We start from the raw sequence: 6,817 nt of genomic DNA, 5'->3' as shown, positions 1-6,817 counted from the left end.
GAGAAACAGGATTAAAGCCCACAGAACCTTCTTGCTGTGAGGCAACAGTGCCAGCCACTGCACCACCGTGCCACCTACTCAGCAGAGGCAACAACAGGAGAACCAAATCATACCGGTGATAGAGGTAAAGCCCACCAAACCGATATAAAAGCCTGATTAAAGGAGGCAGTAATTATAATGAGAGAACAGTGTGCTGACATATGATCTGGCCATGAACTTGTCCTGCTGGTCAGGACAGAGAATGAGGGTGAGTGTGAGCAAATGGCTGTGGCTGACTCTTCTTAAACCATGGCCACACATAGGCCCACTCTTTTTCCTCTTTGAATCTTAACTTAAAGAGAAATGAACCAAAAAGAGGACAATGACCTTACCTTGGTCTCCTCCTCTCTGACATGAACAGTATTACCATCTCCTATGTGCTGTCATTCATCCCCAGCTGTCTATGATCTGTTCTCTCTCTGTCAGATAAGGGAGGATCCCTAAAGTCAAAGGCCCTGCTCTCCCTTTTCCTGCTGACTGCAGCCTGCATAAATCACACAGATGCTGAAAACCCAAACCCTAGATCTGCACATTATTCATAGTTTTGCTGTCTTCTAATGTCAAAGATCCAGCTGGCAATATGGCATAAATCACTGTTGGCTCTACCCACTATACAAGAAGCACCATGTTACACATGGCAAGTAAAAATGTTTTTGTGTGAATCCTGTTAATGATAAAGTACATTGTGTATTTCACACACAGCCTTGTTTTAGGCCCTGCTGATTGTTCATCCAACAAAGATTTACAGTTAATACCACAGCTGAGCTGCCAAATCATAACAGGATCACTCATCAACTCTCATATCTATCTGTCATATCTCTCCTCCTCTACTTCCTGTCTGCATCCAGTAGACAGTTTGATTGGGCTTATTGTTTTGCGGTTTAAGGTAAAACACAAAACTCTCATAGAGAAATTGCTCATCTTCTTCTCTTCCTTTGATGCTCTCAGACAGGATTGAGTTGATGGATTCCTGTGTTATTTATTGTAAGTAATATCTCTCTGTGGGTTACAGGTTGCAGATGGGATATTATTTATGCTCCTTTCCTTATCTTAAAACACTTTTCTCACTGATTTGGTGCAGGAGGATTGAAAGTCTGTATTAAAGGTCTGAGACTGTTAATGAGAAACAGTCTAACATACAAATTTCTGCAGGAAAGAAAGAATAGTTGCTTGTAATGATAAAATGTCAGACAGCTCCAACATATTTATTTTCAACATAGAAGTAAGAACCCTTTGAACTTAACCGTATTATGTAAATCTTTCTAAATTGTGACGGTGAGCCGAAATTACTTAAATGTTTAATCTCACACTAGTTCTCAATCATTTTATAGTATAACACATATAGATACTTTTGCAATTTTACGCCCCCCCTCCCCCCAGCCTCGCTCCTCCTCTGCCCCCTGCAGACCAGCTGTCCTCTCTGTCACCCTGAGAAAACAGGGCACTGCAGGGTCGTAAACTTCACCTGGTCCCGTTTTGGCCACAGGCTGACAGACACACACACACACACACACACACACACACACCAGCACCTGTACTTACCCTGAAGACAGGAACAATGATCTTTAACTAGACCAAAGTCTAAAAGAAATGCTGGTTTCTATGTAAACACTAGAACAGTTCATTTCACTGATGAGTGCACCTTTATAATGAACAAATAACACTTACTATATGAACACTAGCTACTCTGAAGATAGAAATAACTGCAGTCTTTGAATGAAGCAAAGCACATTTGTTTGGAGAAGTATCTTTTAAAACTGTAATATCAGTTATCAGAATTTTTATATGAAGCTTGGGGGATATTACATGATCATTTACATGATCATAAATTAATTATGTGTGATGTGGAATCACTAATAGCATCTTTATCTCTGTCTGCCCCCCAGCAGCCAGAAAAATGGGTAATCACTACCTTTAATTATTCATTTTAGATGAAATGTCAGTCAGTTTCATTTTCCACTGAGATTAGATTTGGCCAACATTAACAGCTTAAGTGACTGAAAAGTTTTCATTTTAATAGGAAATGTATGTTTAACTTTGCAGCTAATTTTGTGTTTCATGTTATTTTCTCATTAAATCTTTGACGACCAAATGACTTGTTTAATTTCATTTTAGCAATTGATTTACAGTGGCCAAGCTTAGGAGCTAATGTAACATTCATTTTTTCCATTTGATCTTTGATGTTATATATTTGATCACTAAATAACCGGCTGATGTTAGTGAGGATTTTAATTGTTTTGAAATCTTGGGCTGGATTAGACTCTTTTACCACACGTCCTTATGTCTTTTCCTCTGTCTGTCTCTGTCTCTCGCTCTTTGTCTCTGTCTCTCTCTCTCAGACACACACCATGAACAAACCATTAACGTGAAAGTAAGCCAGACTCAGTGGTGATTTAGGGGTGGCAGACAGTGAGAGGGTAAAGGCCAAGCTCTGGGTCTCATACTATCTCTAGCCATTCACCAGCCCATAAATAATAGACAGAGAGAGAGAGAGAGAGAGAGAGAGAGAGAGAGGAGATGATGTCTTTTGATGAACTGAGAGAAAGAGCGAGAGAGCAGAGAGATGAGAGAAAGAAGACAGGTGTGGGAAAAGAGAGAAATACAGACATCCTGCTGGTTCCAGTTCTGGGTTTGACTGATTACCACTACAGACCGAACAACTGAGAGCAATGAGACAATTTACATGTTGAGGACAAAACTCTCAAAGACGTGTTTTCACCTTTACCGTCAGGTTTCAACAGTTAAAACCTTAGAAGCTCTGATTATATTATTCTGTTATTAAGTATCAACTGATCTGTTGATGTTTTTGTTTCTAAAATGTCAGAATATAAATGCCCACCACTATTTCCATTCCATTTTATTTATTAGGTAATTAATTAATCTACACCTCGTTTCACAACTATCGCAGGGGAAACTTGACCTACAATGACTCCAATAGGAATCAGTCAAAAGATTTGTCCATAGGTTGTTGTAGTTGGTTTCTGATCCAAAAATAATCCCCTTGTCAAATGCAGTCTCTCCCACTGTGTTATGCTGTTGACATCTACGAACACTGCTTTTTTTTTTTCTCTTTACATTTTGTCAAATTCCTCTTAACCACAAGGACCCCTGCCACTCAGGTTCTCACGATCCCTGTCAGAGAGTCACTCTGTGGGCTGTGAGAACCACCAGCGGCCCCGGCCACTGGAGGCCTCACGCTGTGGTCTGCTCCCTCGACACGAGTGCACAGACGCAAACAAAAACACACACAAACATGTCACAAGTCGACGTATATTGTATATGCACAGAATCAAACAAGCGTACATAATGGCACACACTGCCTCTTCGTTCCTGATTTCTCTTGAACATACTATCATCTCTTAAAACAAACACAGCTGTTCAGGCTGCTCCACTATAGCAACATGTATCAAGTAGTAGGTGGAGCTGTGATGAATTAAAGGATAACACCAGTATTTTTTAACCTGGGCCTTATTATCCCATGTTTTTGGATGTAAATGACTGATAGGGACAAAAAGCTTTGGAATCAGTGCAGAATTGAGCCAACATCACCAACAGCTGCTGCAATGTAATCCAATGGGTACAGCATATGGCGAACCCACAATAAGTGCCTTTGGAGGTTAGAATTGATTCATAGTTCACTGTGTTTATAATTCATTTATTCTTTGCAGTCAATTAACTGTGCTGGATTTTCTGCTTTCTTTACATTTGTCTTGTTTTCAGCGATGGCAGACAAAATGGAAAAGTGGAATAAAGAAAGTCATGCATGGCAAAGAGGGGGTCAAAAAAAGGACTGGTGAGAATTTTATGCTATGTCTTTCACAGCCACTGGATCTCAACCTAACTAAACACTAATGGGAGATTTTGAAGCAACAAGTTAGACAGCACGCTCTCCGCCATCGTCAGAATACCAAATGAAGGAATATCTCGTGAAAAAGCAGAGCATTAAAGCTACTGTGGCTCCTTGTGGTGATTCAACACTGCTGAGATATCTGATCTACAGCTACAATGTACTCATGTATCTGTAATGAACTGTTAATTACATGTTTTTTAAGGCTAATTGCCATTATAAACAGGCATCATGGTATGTAACCCCACCCATTCACACTTACTATCATCTGTGGTAATCATTTAAAACTATTTGCTTTAACAAAGCTCCTCCCTGGATTCAAAGTTTCACAGCTGAATGAATGAATCAATGAAAATAGCAGATTAAAGCTGGTGTGCATCCTTTACTACTGACACACAGTACGTTGGCCTTTGACTGAGCTGTTGTGTTACATGCATACATGATACAGTTTTGTTACGTCTGCGATGGCGTCCATCCTTACAAAGTGTCTCACCACAGCTCATTAGCAGCGCTGATGATTCTAAGCAGAAACTACTGTGAGAAACGTCATTAACATCTGTTTGCAGTCCGCACGGTGAGGTTGAAGGCCATGTGAAAACAAAACAACATTACTGACAAGGCTAACAACTGCAGCGTCTGGAGCGTGGACCAAATATAGTTTCCCATGGCTGTGTCATCCCCCTCCCTCCTCCCTCCGTCACCCCCCTCTCCCCTCTGTTGTTTTTCTTCCTCCCTTCTTCCCACTCACTGTCCCTCATTAAATCTCGCCCTGTCTTCCTCTTCATCTTTATTCCTTCCTCTCTTTCTCTACCTTCCTCCTCACTTTCTGTCTTATCCCTCTCCTATTTCTCTCGTCCTTTGTCCTTGTTTCTATCATCTCTTGTCCTCCTGTCCTCATCTGCTCTGCATATTTTCTTTTCTGCTTCTCCTCCCATCTACCGTCTCTCAAAGCATCACTCCTCTCTCTGTGTCAAAGATAACGTGGGTTACTCCAGCAGCTGGGTGAAATACTATGTAGTAAGTATTTCCTTCAAACTAGGAATCCATGCTTCCACATCAGCAAGAATCTGTCCTGCCAAAGTGCCCATGAGCAAGACACCAAATTCCTACCACATGGTCATGAACACTTCTGGGAAAATGGGTACCAGCTGAAGCTGAAGCAATTTACACTTAGTGATGGAGCTGGATGTTTGACTGCATGGTGTTACCTTAATTTTAAACCAGCAGTGTCATGACAATCCCTCTAGTCTCTACAATTACTGTGCATCCAACCAAGTGTGAGGTGTTTATCTTGTCCATAAAGTGCTGTAAATTAGGAACAAAAAAGACGTTTGCATAAATCTCACAGACGCTAGTTTGCTAATACTTTCCTTCATTTATCAACACCAAGAACTTAGTGAGCCAGCATCCTGTAATTACCACTTATGGCTGCAGAGGGCGCTGTTGCCACTGCGCAGCAAAACTTACTTACCGTTGCTTTATTCAATGCTTTTTTCAAAAAATTGTTCTGGTAGGGACATGGGTGTTTTATTATTTACTTTGGTATAATCACATAATAAACGTAATGTACCGACTGCTTTGCACTGACCAGAAATATCACTTAGGCAATATTACTGGGGAGCTGCCACTCCCATATAGCGCAAGTAGACTCACACACACATATACAGTCTGTGCCCTCTTTGGCCTAGTGTGTGTTCCTGCATGTGTGTGTGTGTGTATGGCTGTGACAGGGTACAGGTGGCAACTTCATCATCAGCAGAGAAAAGTTCTATAAATATACCAGAGTCTGAGAGCAACACCAACACACACACATAGGAAAGATGATAGAGTGATACGGAGAAAGGAACAACATTGGATTAAAGAAGAAAAAGAGAAGAGTATCATGATAGAAAGACCCAGTGTCTGGAATTTTAGTAAAGGCAGACACAAAGAAGTTAGAGGAACATAGAAAAAAAGACATAGACACTGTTCTCGTCTTTCTTTAGCGTTCCTGGCTAAGGACCAAACACCGACTCTGACTGCCTCCCCTGGGGAGAGTAACTCCAGGCCTGAATTCCTTTGTGTTATTTCATGTTTTCCTCTCCACCACAGTAATTTCTTCCCTGAAACACAGTCTGTGTGCCAGCCCTCATTAAAGGAACTTTACCAATGTCTGCAATGTTGTAAAACACACCATATAGGCAGCTACAGTATGTACAGCACACATGATGTGCAAACAGACAGGCTTTCATGTGCACACATAAACACATATAAGTACACTGCCTGCTGTGCAAAATTCAAATGCATACACACACACACACATTAACACTCCCTGTATTTCATCCCCCTTTATTTTCCTGTCTTATTTACATTCCTATAAAACTACAAGTCAAGGAGATTGGGAGTTTGGGAGGGACTCAAGGAGAAAAGCACATGACAGAAGTCATTTCCGCTGTGTTGGGGAGGTCTGTGAAGGGTCAAACCTTCCCCAGCCCTGGCTGTGTGAATCACATAAACACTCTGACTGAAACACTCCCACTTCGTACCCGACTACAGCCCTCCTCTGGTGCGCACACTGCGGGAGCCACACTTTTACACACCACTTTGTACTGTGGTATTAAAGTGTTTTGCATGGAAATGTTGTTGTATGTCTTGAATGTCCATTGACAGTTCAGTCCTTCCAGACTTTATGGACGCGAAAATGGATGGATGAGACAGTCATATTTCCACAGTACAACCCCACCCGAGTATATAAAATGTTTGACCTGCCATCTCAAGTCCCACAGTATTTAAACAAAACTCTGTTTTCATTTGTTAATGTCCTCATCTTTCATCTGCCATGTGCCCATTTTCTAACACAGTCTCAAGCCTAACTCAAAATAATAATAACAGTGTAATGTTATTGGTGAATACACTGACATCTATGTGTAAAATTGGAGGAGTGCTCCTTTA

Source organism: Lates calcarifer, linkage group LG5, assembly GCF_001640805.2.
Source record: "Lates calcarifer isolate ASB-BC8 linkage group LG5, TLL_Latcal_v3, whole genome shotgun sequence".
Classification (NCBI taxonomy): domain Eukaryota; kingdom Metazoa; phylum Chordata; class Actinopteri; family Centropomidae; genus Lates; species Lates calcarifer.
The sequence above is the reverse complement of the archived record's forward strand: the minus strand, read 5'-3'. Positions refer to the sequence as shown.